General features: G+C 45.6%; 1 protein-coding gene across 9 annotated transcripts in view; it reads left to right on the forward strand.

The window, feature by feature from the left end:
- ZHX2 (zinc fingers and homeoboxes 2) overlaps nt 1–3220 on the forward strand; it is a 188054-nt gene extending 184834 nt beyond the window's left edge. For all 9 annotated transcript variants that reach the window (XM_044928790.2, XM_044928784.2, XM_044928792.2 and 6 more), the window contains one exon: nt 1969–3220. The gene's annotated coding sequence lies outside the window, so the exon portion shown is untranslated. The remainder of the gene's footprint in view (nt 1–1968) is intronic.
- The last annotated feature ends 13325 nt before the right edge of the window (nt 3221–16545 follow it).

The raw sequence follows: 16545 nt of genomic DNA on the forward strand, positions 1-16545 counted from the left end.
GACCTGATCCCCTTCCAACCTTTCATGGAATACTGACTGCATACTTCACAGCCCCCAGCCCACCCTGGATTCCTGGCTCAGGATCCCTGGCTCCCCAGAGCCCACAGTGGAGATGGAGTTCTGTCTTGGTTTGCCAAGGCTGCCATCCAGTACCACAGACTGGGTGGCTTAAACAATAGGAATTGATTCTCCCACAGTCTGCAGACTAGAAGGCTGGTGTTGGCAGAGTTGCCTCCTTCTAAGGGCTGTGAGGGACCATGTGTTCCTTGCCTCGCTCCTAGCTTCTGGCGGGTTGCTGGCAGTCCTTGGTATTCCTTGGCTTCTAGATACATCACCCCAGTTTCTGCCTTCATCTTTCCGTGATGTTCTTCTTGTGTTTCTCTTTATGCGCAAAATTCCCCTTTTTATTAGGACAGCATTCCTGTGGGATTAGGCCCCTCCCTGTAGACCTCATTTTAATGGTTATCACCTCCATAGGGTTACATTCTTTTTAGATGTATATTTGTGTATTTGGCTGCATCAGGTCTGCACAACTACATCACATGTGGTGCCGGGCTCCAGTGTGTGCAGGCTCAGTACTTCCGGCACATGGGCTTAGTTGCCCCACAGCTAAGGGGCAATTGTGGAATCTTAGTTCCCTGATCAGGGATCGAACCCTCATCTCCTGCATTGGAAAGCAGATTCTTAACCACTGGACCACCAGGGAAGTCCCCAAATAGGGTTACATTTTGAGGTATTAAGGGTTAGAAAGTCAACATATCTTTAGGGGTAAAGAAGAGACAATTCTACCCATAAGAAGGTCCTTGGACTATTTTCATTACTTCAAAGTCTGTAAGAATTAAACATTTCTCCATGCTGACTCTTAATGAACACTATTAAGAGAACAGGCTCTGGAAATTGCCTGAGCTGGAATTTGGGTTCTTCCACTTTCTAGCTGGGTGATCTTAGGCAAGTTTTTCAGCTTCTCTGTGCTCAGTTTCCTTACCTGTAAAATGGGAATAGTAATTATATCTACACCTCTTAGGGTTGATAGAAACATTAAAAAATACATTTTTTTCTCTTTTTATTTTTTAACTGGAGTAAAATTGCTTTACTGTACAATGAAGTGAATCAGCTGTTTACAATAGAAACTAACACAGCATTGTAAAGCAATATTCCAATTTAAAAAATTATAAAATTTTAAACATAAAAATAAAGAGATAAAAAGACACTTTAAATTTCTCATCTACTATCATATTTGGAAAAGGCTTCATCTAACAAATACAACACAAACATATATAATACACATGCCGGACACGATTTTAAGTGCTGTTTCATATATCAGCTTCTCATCACTACTACTTTACCAGGTGGATGCTATTACCATCCCTGTTTTACAGGAGCAAAACTAAGCCCTAGAGAGATTGTGACATGTGTATGGCCCTGTGGCAAGTATATAGAGAAGTGTTAGTCACTCAGTCGTGTCCAACTCTTTGCGACTCCATGGACTAGGGCCCTCTGGCTGGGCTCCTCTGTCCTTGGAATTCTCCAGGCAAGAATACTAGAGTGGGTTGTCATTTCCTTCTCCATACAGAAAAGTCAGGACCAAAATCCAGACTTGTCTGATTCTGTTGTCTTTGAGGAACCATGGTGACTGGCTGCCTATCCAGAAACAAGAAAAGGGTCTTGTCATGATGAAATGAATCACCTCCTTCACTTGCCCAGAGAGTCATCCTGTTTTCAAAGCCTTATTCTGAAGGTGCTTACCATAATGTCAGACCATGCTCAGGATACACACTCGTTTCTTTAAAACAGGCCCCACATGTGAAGGGCATCTGTCGTCCTCTGACCCCAAGATGACTTGGGAAGTGTCTCCCCACGACAGCCAGGAAGAGGCCACCTCCCCTCCTCACCCTGATGCCTTGCATGCAGGGAATGATGGTCATCTCCCTGACATCTTGCCTCTCTGGTCTTGTGTCGTCCTTCTAGGGAAGTCCATCAGAACTGCCGTGCTGATGCAGGGAATAATCTGTCTTCAAAGAAAGAAGAGAACTTCTCTCCCCAGCTGAGGGCCGCCCTGGCCTGAGACTCCAAGTGGAACGACTTCGCTGCGTGTGCCTGCCGCTGCCTCTGCACACACGCACCTCCCCGAGGCCCGGTGGGAACTGCTCCTAGTGCCAAAGTCCTACTACTGCGTTTTCCATGGGTCCCTGTAAATAGCTGGCTCCTGCGCCCAGGCCCCCACCTCTTGCTATACTGGAACCAATTTGTACAACATGGGAATTTTGTTACCTTTTTAACCGAGGGCAACTTCCTTTTCCAGCTCTACCATTGTAAGGTCTTTTTTCCAGGAGGGAGGGCTAATCACATGTGCTTTTCTCTTTTTTTCCTTTTTTATTTTTATTAATTTTGGGGAGGGGGGTTGTTAGCATTAGTGCCATTATATCTACTGGATTTTAGGTAGGGCAAGTTTGTTTTTAAAGATAGTTTGCAATTTGCGAGATTTCTTCCGGGGAAAAGGGCTGGGATTCAGGCCTCTGTCTGAGCTTGGAGAGGGGTTTACAAATGACAGATCTTCCAAATCAAATCCATTTCTATAGTTCTTCCCCAGCTGCCTTTGGGGGTCCCTGTTTAGCCAGGCACAAGGCTTTCTGAACTGCCCCAGGCCAGTCTGGTTTTTTCTGATGGCCTGGCCTCTGAGGTCAGACCTTGGGCCAGGAGAGCTGGGTGGCAGGTGGCTACCCTCTGAGCCCCTTTTTAGAAACCAGCAGAAAGGGCTCACAAGTGCATTAGCATTAGCATTAATTTTGTGAAAGTAAAACAAAAAGAGATTGTGCTATCTAGATGGTACAAAGATGAACAGCTTTGGTTTTCATTTCTGTTCCTAACTGCCTTTTCTCAGTGTGGTATTGGACAAGATTTCAGCTTGAAGCTTCACCACGAATTGATTTTTTGTTTGTTTTGTTTGTGTGTTTGTTTTGGGCCAATTTTAGATTCATGAGTGCACTTTTTTTTTCCTCAGTTAGTCCTAACTTCTAAAGAAGAAAAACCAAGAGATACATCCGGTGTAAATGTTGCAATATAAATTGTGTTTGCAGTCCCTTCCCCCCATCCCACTGCCCCCTATTTGAGTACACTGCACAAATAAAATGTTAGGGAGTTTAAAAAAAAACAATTTTTCTAACTTGTTGCTCATTTGTTGTAACTCAATAAAGCAAAGACTAAACATTTTTATAACCTTTTCCTCTGTTCCTGGTTCTTCATTGCTGTCTGGCTCCCAGGGCACAGCACAAGGGTTCCAGCTCACCCACCCCACCCCCGATTCAAATCCATTATGGCCACATTCCTCATCTTTCGTCCTGCCTCAAGTGAGGTCATCACAGGGTTTTCAGCACAGAGGGGACTATAAAAACCAGGGGTCACTGTCAATGTGGGAATCGTCATCGCATCTCTGTGACACGGAGAAGTGATAGGCCTACACTTCTCCCGGGTTTTCATAAATATATTCATAAAATACTGCAGAGGGGACTTTCCTGGTGGTCCAGTGGCTGAGACTCTGTGCTTCCAATGCAAGGGACCCAGGTTTGATCCCTGGTCAGGGAACTAGATACCACACGCCACAACTAAGATCCAGGGCAGACAAATAAACATTTTGTTCAAAATTAAATTAAAAATTTAAAAATGCTGCAGAGCACGGGTGTGGGAATGAGGCCTGTAGGCCACTGCTGCCTCTTGGGTGACCTCAGGTAAGTCACTTCCCTCCTGGGCTGCTGGGGACCAAGATAACTGCCGTTTCTCCCCAAAGGTCAATTTTTGTGTCTCTGCCCAGGTGAGGTTTAAGGAGCCCCTCACTGTTCAAGGTGACCCTCATGTAGGCCAGTGCCTTTCAAGCTCAAACAGCCTGCAGAATCACCTGGAAGTCTGGTTAGAGTTTCTGACTGAGTAGGTCTGGGTGGACCAGAGAACACCCATTGCTCCTGGGTGAGGCTGTTGCTGCCAGCTCTTGGGCCTCATGTTAGGAATATGTGGTCTGGATCAGTGTTCCCTAACCTTTATGGCGCCAGGGACTAGCTTCCTGGAAGACAATTTTTCCACAGACTGGGGGCTGGGGGAGGGGGGGTTTTGAGATGATTCAAGTGCATTACATTTATTGCACACTTTATTTCTATTATTATTACATCAGCTCCACCTCAAATCATCAGGCATTAGATCCTGGAGGCTGGGGACCCTAGATGTTTCATCTTCACAGGGACTTAAAGACTTTGGGCCAGTTTATCTACCCCTCTTCTAAACTCTACTATCTCCTACCAAAAAAAAACAAAAATAAAAATTCATTCTGTACTTTCCTTATTCAAAAAAAAAAAAATTGAAAAGTGGCTGTAATTGGCTCATCTCCTGGTCCTGCCCTGCTGTTCTTGTCTGTGCTCTGAGCAGTGGACCATCCACAGCCTCATCTCCTCGTGCTGTCCTGTCCTTCCAGCCCATTAATGAACATCAGCCCAAGCGCCCCCCTCCAGCTTCTCCCTTGGCAGTCAACTGCCTTCCCATCCTGCTATTCACCACCCTTACCATTCAGCTTGGCACTCTCAAGCAATTTAATTCTCCCAGCAAGGCAGCGTGCTGCTGCTGCTGCTAAGTTGCTTCAGTCGTGTCTGACTCTGTGCAACCCCACAGACGGCAGCTCACCAGGCTCCCCCGTCTCTGGGATTCTCCAGGCAAGAGCACTGGAGTGGGTTGCCATTTCCTTCTCCAATGCATGAAAGTGGAAAGTGAAAGTGAAGTTGCTCAGTCGTGTCTGACTCTTAGCGTGTCCGACTCCTACCAGGCTCCTCCATCCATGGGATTTTCTGGGCAACAGTACCGGAGTGGGGTGCTATTGCCTTCTCCCAAGGCAGCGTGAGATGCTATCAAATGCCTGAAGAAACCAAAGGGAAAAGCTTGCCAGAACTTTTGTCTTTTTGTATTTAATTTCTGCACCAAAGAGAAAGCCTTGCTAATTGATTGCAATGAAAATACACAGGGCAGACGATTGTGCTCTTTGAAGCACTCAGCAAAATCTGTCAGGCTATGTCTTCCCCCCTGGGAATGACTAAAGTGTGGCAGAAACTAGGAGAAAGGTGGTTAAGGGGAATAGATGGACAGGTGGGGTGAAAGCCGTGGAGGGGCGTGAACACCCACTGTCTTGTCTGCCCCATACCTCTTCGCACATCTATTCCTTCAGGTTTACTTGTCCCCCCTTCTGTTCATCTAATTCTGAGGGGCTGTCCATCACAGTGACCCACTCCCTTGCCACAGGCAAGCCTGGCACTTTAGCCATCAAGCCCGGTGCAGTGTGATGCACAAGCGCTCAGATGCTGGGAGAAAGCTCTCTTTTCCCATTGAGATGGCAAGTGTGATATTAGCCTGGAGCCACCAGCTAATTCCCTGCCCGAGAGAGAAAACCAGCCTGCAGATAGTGAGAATGAGGCTGAAAAAATCAAGAGGCAGAGGAGGAATGAAAGAAGAAAGAGATGGTGCTGCTGCTGCTGACAGTGGCGACATCTTTTGGGTCCCTGGGCCCCACCGTTCCTAGCCAGCTCCCTATCTTAACCGCTCCATAAAAACCAACACATTTCTCTTTTTGACCTAAGTTCAAAACCTTTTGATGAGCTGGGTTTCTGTTCCTAGAAAGTCAGCGTTTTGATGATTTGATAAGATTATGAGATTTATAAAAAGGAAAAGACAATGAATATAAATAGCCCCATGAGGCTGGTGGTTGCCCTGCTGGATGCCCATCTCTTAGTCTCTGCTACTCAGGTGTGTGCCCTGCAGCAGCATCACCAGGGTGCTTGTGAGAAATGCAGAACCCAGCCACTACCCCAGACCTGTTGAATCATAATCTGCAATTTGATATCATGCCCAGTTGACTCATCAGCTCATTCAAGTTTAAGAAACACTGCTCTGAAGGCTTTGAAGGGCTCCTCCCCAGCCTCCTCCACAACCGGGGCGTGGTGTGGGATCTGATACATCACGGAGCCTGTTCTCAGAGTGTGGACGCCCCAGGCCTTGGGGAGCGGGAAGGCAGAGGCAGTAACAGGATGGCGATCCCGTGGAACCCCAGCTGCGGGTACCCTTGTCCTTCCAGACCACCTGGTGCACAGTCACTTCTGACCAACAGCCTGCAGAAATGACAGCTCTCACTGGCCAGCCACGATGTAATCTGGAGAGAACCAGGAGAGACGTCAGTTCCCTCCTACTGATTCCTGAGAGCTCCCACCTGGAGCGCCTTGCAGCTGGATGTACTTACAAACCACAGTAGAGGGCCCATCATTACCTCTGGGAGCTTGATTAGTAAAAAGGAATTAAAAAAGACATCCAGGAGCATCCCATGACATGTTGCAAGTCCGGTATCCTATAGAAGGTAGGAGGCACATTGCCCTGGACTTTGAGGAAGGGGGAAGACAAAGGTCTCCATCCATAACTCTCACACCCTCCCACAGAACAAGCCCCTCAAGCATTACAGACTGCCTCAGGCTGGATCCTTGAGAAAAAGAGACAGGGCACAAACTGGGGGATTTAAAGGAAGTGCATTAAAATGATGTTTACAAAGGTGTGGGCAGGGCTTGGAGAAGACAAAAAGGGAGGATGTAAGGAGCTTGGTCTGAAGGGGTAACGGGGTGGGGACAGTTACTGGAACCTACAAAGGATAGATGGACAGAAAGGGGTTTCTGAAAGGAGATGTGGCCTTCAGGAAACCATGGTGACCCAACAGGAGGAGAAATACCCTGACATCATTCTCCTCCCGCCCTCTGTTCTCCAGCCACCGCCTGCTGCTGCTGCTAAGTCACTTCAGTCGTGTCCGACTCTGTGTGACCCCATAGACGGAAGCCCACAAGGCTCCCCTGTCCCTGGGATTCTCCAGGCAAGAACACTGGAGTGGGTTGCCATTTCCTTCTCCAATGCATGAAAGTGAAAAGTGAAAGGAAAGTCGCTCAGTCGTGTCCGACTCTTAGCGACCCCATGGACTACAGCCTACCAGGCTCCTCCGTCCGTGGGATTTTCCAGGCAAGAGTACTGGAGTGGGGTGCCATTGCCTTCTCCGCCTCTCAGTGGCCAAATCAACCCAGAAGTCAAAGGGTAAGGGGATCTGTTGGTTCAGTCCATTGGAATCTGCCTCCCAGCACACAGAACAGGTGGGTTAAGTGAGGAGAGGGAAACAGATGGTCCAACACACAGATCAATCTAGGGGCTGGATCAGAAAAGACAATACACACCAAGAATGCTATATGGCCCACTCCACATTCACAGCAGACATTAATAATCAATTGAAGTCCTTTTGCCCGGCAGACTTGGACAGCTTTCACAATACTGAACACAGCCTCACCTTGAATCTATTAACCTATGACATAGGCGGTGGGTGCCACTGGTTGCCTAGCTAGTATCCATCCCCTCATTCGTCCTTGCTAATATCGTCCCAAGATATTGCTCAGGAACTGACATACCCCAATCCCAGGTGAGAAAGTCAATTTCTCTTGCAGCCAGGAGTGGCCAATAGGATGTACTTGCTGGTGCCAGTCTCCTTCCTCCCTGTTCTTACCTTGTGTGCATTGCTGATCTTGACACTAAGTCCTTGATAGCTTCTTTGAGTCCCTGAACTAGTGCCACAGCTGAAAATTTTCAAGCAGCTTGATATGTGAGAAAAATAATTTCCTGTTTGTTTAACCCACCACTCATTGGATTTGACTGACACTTGCATTAAAGTGCACTCGTAAGTGACACAAAGCCTACACACCATCCTTAGGCTGGATGGATGTGAGTCCTCCCATTCATGCATGAGTTCATTTCTCCCTGGGCCACTTGCCAGGTGAGAGAGAAGTTAGGTATAATCTCTCTCCTCAAGGAAACGTGATCTATGTTTTAAAGGATGAGTAGGGATTGGCCAAATGCATAAATCAGAGAACAGTACAAGGAGCAGAAGTGAAAAAGTGTATACAGTGTCAGGATGTTAAGTAGTAAAAATTCAACAAGGAGTCTGTTAATATGTAACAAAACAAGAAACCATCAGTTTTGAACAACCCACTTTGACAAACAACCGAATCACCCTAATTCAAACATAGTCACAAAGAAAACTAAAGTGATTATCCACTTGGAAAGACCCTGAATAACTGCCAAAGAACTATGCTATTTGTTTGCTGATGGGAAATCAAAACCATAGTTTGGGATTTACCAAGATGAGTAACATATTACATAAAAGATATGTAAAGTGAAACAAAATAGCTTCCACATCTTTTACCTCAGACTTGCTTCCCATGGCTGAATTTGGGTCACAGCTTTGGGCTCAGGTCCATCTCTCCAAATGATCTCCCAACTCCTCACCCAGTCTCTCTTCCTTGGGGCCCTCTGGTCTGCTTGCTGAATAGTGAGCACTCCCTGAGTCCACGCAATTTCCCCTCTTAGAACGCACCCCTTCCCCATTTCTTCCAGTCCCAGTTGAAGTTCCACCGACCAAACACAGGTACATCTTGGGTGACCAAGAGACTGGATTTAAGGAAGACACACGTATCCCAGGTGGTTCTCCGGAAGCCCTGCTGCTCTGAACTCCTGTATCATGAAATGTTATCTAGTTCTATCCAGGTACCGTTTGGTTGTTCAATCTTCTTTTAGTGTGATGCTCCTCCTGACCAGGAAATGTGCTGAACATCCATCCAGCATTCCTTTCTTCCTCTCTTTCAGCAACATTCACACCCCTTCCCCCCGGGAAAGTCTTCTATACACCTGCTTTTCCCCTGTAAGCCCAGGACCAGACCCTTCTTTCCATGGGTAGTCATGTGACTCAAGCCTAGCCAATCATAGCATGATCTCTGACCTCAGTGAGTGGCCCAAGGGGTACACACGTGACACAAGCTGGGTTAATGAGAGTCCTCCCTGAGGTTTAAAGAAATTGAAGCCAAGAGAGCTGGGAGAGAGCAAGAAAGAGGTAGAAAGAGACGAAAGCAAGGAGAGAGACAAATGACATAATTTACATATTTGGATCCAGTCAACCTTAAAGTTAGGTCCAGCCCGTCTTTCCCAGTTATGTGAGCCAATAAATCCCCTTGTGCTTCGAAATTAGTTCAAGTTGCTTTATTGTCATTTAGAAATGAAAGAGTCATGACTAAAACCTACACTTTTACCCCACTGCTCAGCACGTGTCTGCAGAACTGATAACAAAGATGCAAGGCAGATTGGATTACAGTTTGAAAATATACTCACTGTGATTCCACTTATGTGACACGTTCAGAATAAGCAAGTGTATGGAGACAGAAAGTGGGGGTTGATGGAGCAGAGAGAGGATTGGGGGTGAGGGCTAGGAGATGTGAGATTTCTTTGTGGAGTAATGAAAACGTTACAAGATTGATATTGTGACGGTTGCACAACTCCATATATATGAAAAGCCATTGAACTGTATGCATCAAATGGGTGAATTTTATAGTGTCTCAATTTTACATAAAATATATTTATAAATTTTCATATATATTTATATTTTATAGTTATATATGATTATGTATTTTTAATACATAACTTTATATGTAAATATATAGAGAGAGAAAGAATGTGATGCTAGAAACTGAATAAAGTTAACTCTTGAATTATAAGGAGGGCTGATTTAAGGAACATTTAATTTACTACAAAATTAACTGTATCTTTTTCCCCCAAAACCTGCTCCTATATTTCCTGTCTTGGTGAACAGTTAATGGCAGCAGCTTCAATCACCCAAGCCAGGAGTGGGGGGCATTTTTTGCGTCCGTGTGTGTGTGTGTGTGTGTGGTGAAAGTCGCTCAGTTGTGTCCGACTCTTGGCGACTCTGAGGCCTATACAGGGAGAAGGCAATGGCACCCCACTTGAGTACTCTTGCCTGGAAAATCCCATGGACGGAGGAGCCTGGTAGGCTGCAGTCCATGGGGTTGCGAAGAGTTGGACAAGACTGAGCGACTTCACTTTCACTTTTCACTTTCATGCATTGGAGAAGGAAATGGCAACCCACTCCAGTATTCTTGCCTGGAGAATCCCAGAGACAGAGGAGCCTAGTGGGCTGCCGTCTATGGGGTCGCACAGAGTCAGACACAACTGAAGCGACTTAGCAGCAGCAGCTGCAGCTTATACAGTCCATGGAATTCTCTAGGCCAGAATGTTGGAGTGGGTAGCCTTTCCCTTGGGTTTTAACCAAACACAAGTTTCTCTCACTTCTAGCTCCCAAATCTCTCTCTGAAGGACCCCTCCACTGCCCCCAAATCCATGGTCATCATGCAGACCCTCCCCTCATTTCCCTGCACAGCCTCCTCACCTACCTCCCGGCCCCGTCTCTCCCCACAGCCCCATCTGTGTTCAAGGCGGCAACCAGGCTCATCTCCACAGCAGAAGTCCCATCATGCCTCTCGTCCCTCAGGGGCTCCCAAGCTCCCCTTGGCTCCAGCCCTGCTCTTCCTGGTACCCTGCCTGTACCTCCCAACCTCCAATCCCCTGTATCCCCCATCCTACCTCTCCCTTCATCCCCACTCTCTCTCTCACACACACACACACTTGTGCACATTATTCAAGCCCATCCTCAACTACTCTGCATCCCCCCACTCTGTCCAGGTTCTCTCCTGCCTGACCCAGAGGAATAATATCATGTCCTCCAAGAATCCTGTCCTGACCCCTTCCAGGCAAGTCAGGGGCTTCGTCCTCGGTGCTCCTAAAACCCCTTCCATATACTTCTATTATAATTCTAGACACACAGTATTATAATTGTCTCTGTGCCTGTCATATAACCTGTGATCTCCTTGCAGATAAAATCTACAACTTTTTTAAGGTTTTTTATTCCTTCCAGTTTTATTGAGATATAATTGACATTTAAGGTGTACAGCATAACAATGTGACTTGGGTCTTCTTTATCTTTATTGCTAACACAGGTTCAGGATGAGGCAAGCATGCAAAATTAGGTTGTGTATTGTATAAATAAGGGCTTCCCTGAGAGCTAAGTTGGTAAAGAATCTGCCTGCAATGCAGGAGACCCCATTTTGATTCCTGGGTTGGGAAGATCCACTGGAGAAGGGATAGGCTACCCACTCCAGTATTCTTGGGCTTCACTTGTGGCTCAGCTGGTAAAGAATCTGCCTGCAATGCAGGAGACCTGGGTTCAATCCCTGGGTTGGGAAGATCCCCTGAAGAAGGGAAAGGCTACTCACTCCAGTATTCTGGCCTGGAGAATTCCATGGACTGTACAGTCCATGGGGTTGCTAAGAGTCAGACACGACTGAGTGACTTTCACTTTCATTGTAAAAAAAAATCTGTATTAGCAATATCAAAAGTTTAATTAGACTAGGGACAGTAGTAACATATTTGAAAAAAATCATTTGTGGGAAAATATCCATGATGGATAAAATAGATTACTGTTTACAGACTTCTTCCCTTTGCCCAACCTGCCCAAGAGACTCCTAACTGACAGCCTAATTCTTCTTCCCTCATCTCCCGAGAGATTAAGTCCTAGACGTTTCTGGTGTAGAGTCTAGAGTCAGCATGGAAAGAGAGTAGCAAAGGGGTTGAAGCAGAAGGATGTAAGGAAAACAGGCCAAATCAATCCATGTAATAAAGAATGAAGAGAGAGAAAAAGAGGAAGTTCAGTAAGTGGAAGCCACTGCAGCTGGTGGAGAAGGAAAAAATTCTTCAAAGTTCTGGTAAGGGAACAGCTTCAGAGTGCAAGATAGATAGATATATATATATATATATAATTGAGCAAGAGTCCAGAGAACTTTAAGACGTGCTACCAGGCTTCCCTGGTGGTCCAGTGGTTAAAAAACCATCTGCCAGTGCAAGGGACACGGGTTCAATCCCTGGTCCAGCAAGATCCCTCATGGTGTGGGGCGACTAGGTCCATACACCACAATCGCTGAAGCCCGCTCTCTCTAGAGCCCATGCTCTGCAACAAGAGAAGCCGCCACAATTAGAAGCCTGTACACCGCAACTAAAAAGTAGTTCCCACTCTCCACAACTAGAGAAAGCCCCCACACAGCAACGAAGACCCAGCCCAGTCAATAAGTAATTTTTTTTTAATAACTCACTATGAAAAAAATTTAAAGAAAAGACATGCTGCCATGGGGTATACACAGAAGCCTGCTGAATGTCCTTTCAGAAAGATGAGAAAAATATTAAATTCCCTTTTCATGGTTTGGTTTATTTGGATTATGCTTCTGTAACTAATCCTAGGATTGGACCATGTGGCTCACAGCTTCAATAGGGTTACATGAGAAGTTGTTTCAGTAAATGCAAAATGAAACTGGAAAACCAACTGAAAGCGTGTCCTGCTATTAATAGGATAAGTCTCATTACCCATTTCTATGGACCATGCTCATCTTCACATCTGTTCATAACTGTTCTCTGTCTGGCAGGAATTCTCATGAGACCAACAGACAGAAAAACAGTTAAGCAGCAGAGGACAAGTAACTTTCCACGATCATGGGGCGTATCCATGGCAAGTGTACTATGTTGCTTTGGTCGTGTCCAACTCTCTGCAACCCCATGGACTGTATAGCCCACCAGGCCCCTCTGTCCATGGAATTCTCTAGGCAAGAATACTGGAGTGGATTGCCATGCCCTACTCAGGGGATAGTCCCAAACCAGGGATCAAATCTGAGTTTCTAATGTCTCTTGCATTGGCAGGGAGGTTCTTTATCACTACCACCACCTGGAAAGCCCCATCCATGCCAAGGCTATCCCAGAATAAAGGGGCACCAAATTCTGGCCCCTGTTTTACTACTAATGGCTTTCTCAACCCTGGGAAAGTCATTTCCCCTATTTAAGCCTCAGTTTCCTCATTTGGAAAATGACGCAGTTTAAACCAGACAACCACCAACTATTCATTCCAACTCTGAGATGGTGTGATCATATGATCCTAGGAATCTGGGCCAACATTCTCTTAAAAGTCTCCAGACTCCAGCTCACTTGGCCAGCAGTGAGCTAAAGAAAGCTTTAGGGCGATAGGTCTAAAGCTTTTGAACGAGGATTGTCAGCACCGCCCATGGGAACTTTGAAGGTGCTTGTGTGCCCATAAACGGTGTTTAATTAAAGAGCAGCGAACAGCAACACAGTGAACAGCCTACTAAAAAGTAGGCTGTACAAGAATATTTCCCCTAACCCAGGGCATATCACTCTGCATCTCTCCTCAACCAAACTACACACACAATGGTATTTGTTAGAAAAATAGAGAACATTTGTTTGGGGTCATTTGACCAGTAGCCCTGGAAAGACAGCTGCCCTTGCTCTCTGCCTGGACACTGTCTGCTAGGCACTGTCTCCAGCCCACAGAGCTGAATAAACCTCCCAGGCTCCATCAGAGAAATCAGGCTGGGAACTGGGCTGGTCTTAGAAGGATGAAGCTCTCTATCAGAAAGGCTAGGACTCCAAGGAGGAAAGATTTCCATGGCACAGGGAAACACTGAAACCCTGAAATGGAGAAACTGCATCATTTTCCACATCAGAGTAAAGTTCAGACTTCAGAACGATTTCATCGAAGTCGGATTCAGGATTCTGCCCAAAGCCACAGGAACGAGTGAGTGTTGGAGCTAGGATTTGAACCCAAACAAAGAAAGAAAGTGAAGTCGCTCAGTCATGTCTAACTCTGTGACGCCATGGACTACAATCTACCAGGCTCCTCTGTCCATGGGATTTTCCAGGCAAGAATACTGGGGTGGGTTGCCATTTCCTTCTCCAGGGGATCTTCGGGACCCAGGGATCGAACCTGGGTTTCCTGCATTGCAGGCAGATGCTTTACCATCTGAGCCACCAGGGAAACCAGGATTTGAACCCATGTTTCTCTGAAAGGAAAGCTCATGCCTTTTTCTTCTTTTTTTTACTGCCCTGGGTCTTCCTTGCTGTTCGCAGGCTTTCTCTCCAGGGTTTCTCTTGTTGCTGAGCACAGGTTCTAGGGCATGCAGGCCTCAGGAGTTGTAGATCCCAGGCTCTAGGGCACAGGCTCAGTTGTTGTGGCACATGGGCTTCATTGCTCTGCAGCATGTGGAATCCTCTGGGACCAGGGATCGAACCCATGTCTCTTGCATTGGCAAGCGATTCTTAACTACTGGACTACCAGGGAATTCCAAGCCCATGCTTTTAACCACAAAGCTTCAGCCCCTCAAGTGTTCATCAGGGCTGGGGACCCACTACAACCCTGGAAACAGCACATGAGCACAAGCACTCAAAACAGGCTGGTATATGGGATACACGCCCCAAGGGTCATAGCCCCTGAGGACTTTCCATCCTACCCCAGGCCACTGGTGTAGACCATCCCCCCTGCTGGGAGCCTGGCTTTCACGTTTGTGGTCATGGAAGGCTGGCTGGAACGGGAGGTGTGGGTTGGGTGGAGTCTTTCAAGGAGCTTTGAAGAGAAAAGCAGACTGAGTAACTGGGGTATCAAATGATTTTCATGATCATCTCCTATGCACTCCTAAGAATGAAGGACCAAGAGACTAAGGGAATTTGACATCCACATCATGACCTGTAAAACTTTTATTTAGTTGTTTTTCCCAGCTGCCTCTTAGAACCAATTTTTCTTTCTTTTTCTTCCTCCATCATCTGATGGAAGTTGAAGACGCGTGGAATACCTAGTATCTGTTTCTGGCAGAGCTTTCACACCCTGATTGATAATTACCTATTCCTGTGACTGTTCCTCCTTCATTGGGCCCTGAAATCCCTGAGGCAAGGATCTTATCTTATTCATCTGTGTACCCCCAGATGAATCACCCAGCATAATGCTCTCCATCAATAATGTGGGAGAAAGGAAGGAAAGAAGCACCGAAGGGAGGAACTTCCCTCCCTTCGTAGAAGGAGATTAAGAAAGCCAAGATCCAGGACAAAAATTTCAGGCTTTTCTTATGTAACAACCAAATGTGGTCTTGACAGGATCCTGGTTTGACCAGAGGAACTCTAAGATAGACATTGAGAGGCAAATGGGAAAAGTTGAATGTGGATGGATGTTAGATGATACTAGGAAATTATCATTCATTACTATTATATTAATGGTCTGGGGATTATGTAAGAAAATGTCATCTTTCAAAGATGCATAATGAAGAGGTGAAATATCATGTGTGCATGCGAAGTCACTTCAGTTGTGTCTCTGCAACCCTATGAACTGTAGCCCACCAGACTCTTCTATCCATGAGATTCTCTAGGCAAGAATACTGGAGTGGTTTGCCATTTCCTCCTCCAGGGCATCTTCCCCACCCAGGGATCAAGCGCACATCTCTTATGTTTCCTGCATTGGCAAGTGGGTTCTTTACCTCTAGCACCACCCATGAGATATATATAATTTACTTTTGAATATTTAAAATATTTCAGAAAACAAAGGATGGCAAACTCATGGTTAACATGAGGTAATGAATATATATTTATTATACTCTTCATTTTTCTGTACATTCAAAATGTTTCATCACACAAAATTCCAATAAAGCATAACCATAATGCCCTTACCAAATTCAGGCAAGTATCATTACTACAATCCTGTCTCATATACAATCCATTCTAATTTTGCCTGTTGTCTAGTACTTCCCTTTACACCAACTTTTGTTTTTCAGGATCCAACCCTGAATTACATTTTGCAGTTACTTGTCATGCCTCTTTCCTCTCTATTTGGAACCGTTCCCCAGCCTTTGGCTTCCACATTTAAAGACACTGACATCCTTAACAAGTAAGGTTACTGTCTCGCTGCACGTGTCTGATGGTGTCCTCATGATTTGGTTCTCGAATACTACAGGACTCTGGCAGTAAGACGGCATGGCCTTCTCAGTGCCACATGTCGGAATGTACCGGATGTCCATTTATCCTCTCATTGGTGATGCTGACATCAATCATTTGGTGAAGGTGGTGTCTGCCAGGTTTCTCCACTGTAAAGCTATCATTTTTCCCTTTGTAAATAATCTGTAATCAGTGGCAGATATCTTGAGACTGTGTAAATATCCTGTTCTTTAATGTTTCTCCCAATGATTTTGGCCTCTGCTGTTGATTCTCAATGAACTTGAAAATCAAGTTGAATCACATCTGCTTAAATCAATGAATACTTTGATGGCTGCAAAACGGTGATTTTTGTAGTTCTGTCTTTCCTCCTGCTTTCCTGGCAGTTCAGACGGTAAAGCGTATCTTTCCTTCTATGTGTATTAGTTGGCATTCTACTGGGAAGAGCTTTCTCTTTTCCTCCTAGCATAATGGACTCAAAAATGTTTTTTTTTTAATTATAAGCATTTCTATGAGATATTAGAAAGGTGTGTTCTACAGTTTAGCTTTTTTTTTTTTTTTTTTTTGGCCATGCCTTGCGGATCTTACTTCCCTGACCAGGGATCAAACCCCCACCCCCTGCAGTTGAAGCCTGGAGTCTTAACCACTGGGCCACTAGGGAAGTCCCTACATTTTAGAGTTTTTAGGTCTCGGTGCCAATTTCTTCTGCCTCTAACATTATGTGTAGCCTCAGCAGGGCCCAGACTAAAGCATATATGTGAAAGAAACTAAATCAATTTTACCCTTTCCTCCAGCATCCCATCTTGGTTCATTCACTCATTCACTTACTCTACAAACACATAC

The sequence above is a fragment of the Bubalus bubalis genome, chromosome 15 (assembly GCF_019923935.1).
Source record: "Bubalus bubalis isolate 160015118507 breed Murrah chromosome 15, NDDB_SH_1, whole genome shotgun sequence".
Classification (NCBI taxonomy): Eukaryota; Metazoa; Chordata; class Mammalia; order Artiodactyla; family Bovidae; genus Bubalus; species Bubalus bubalis.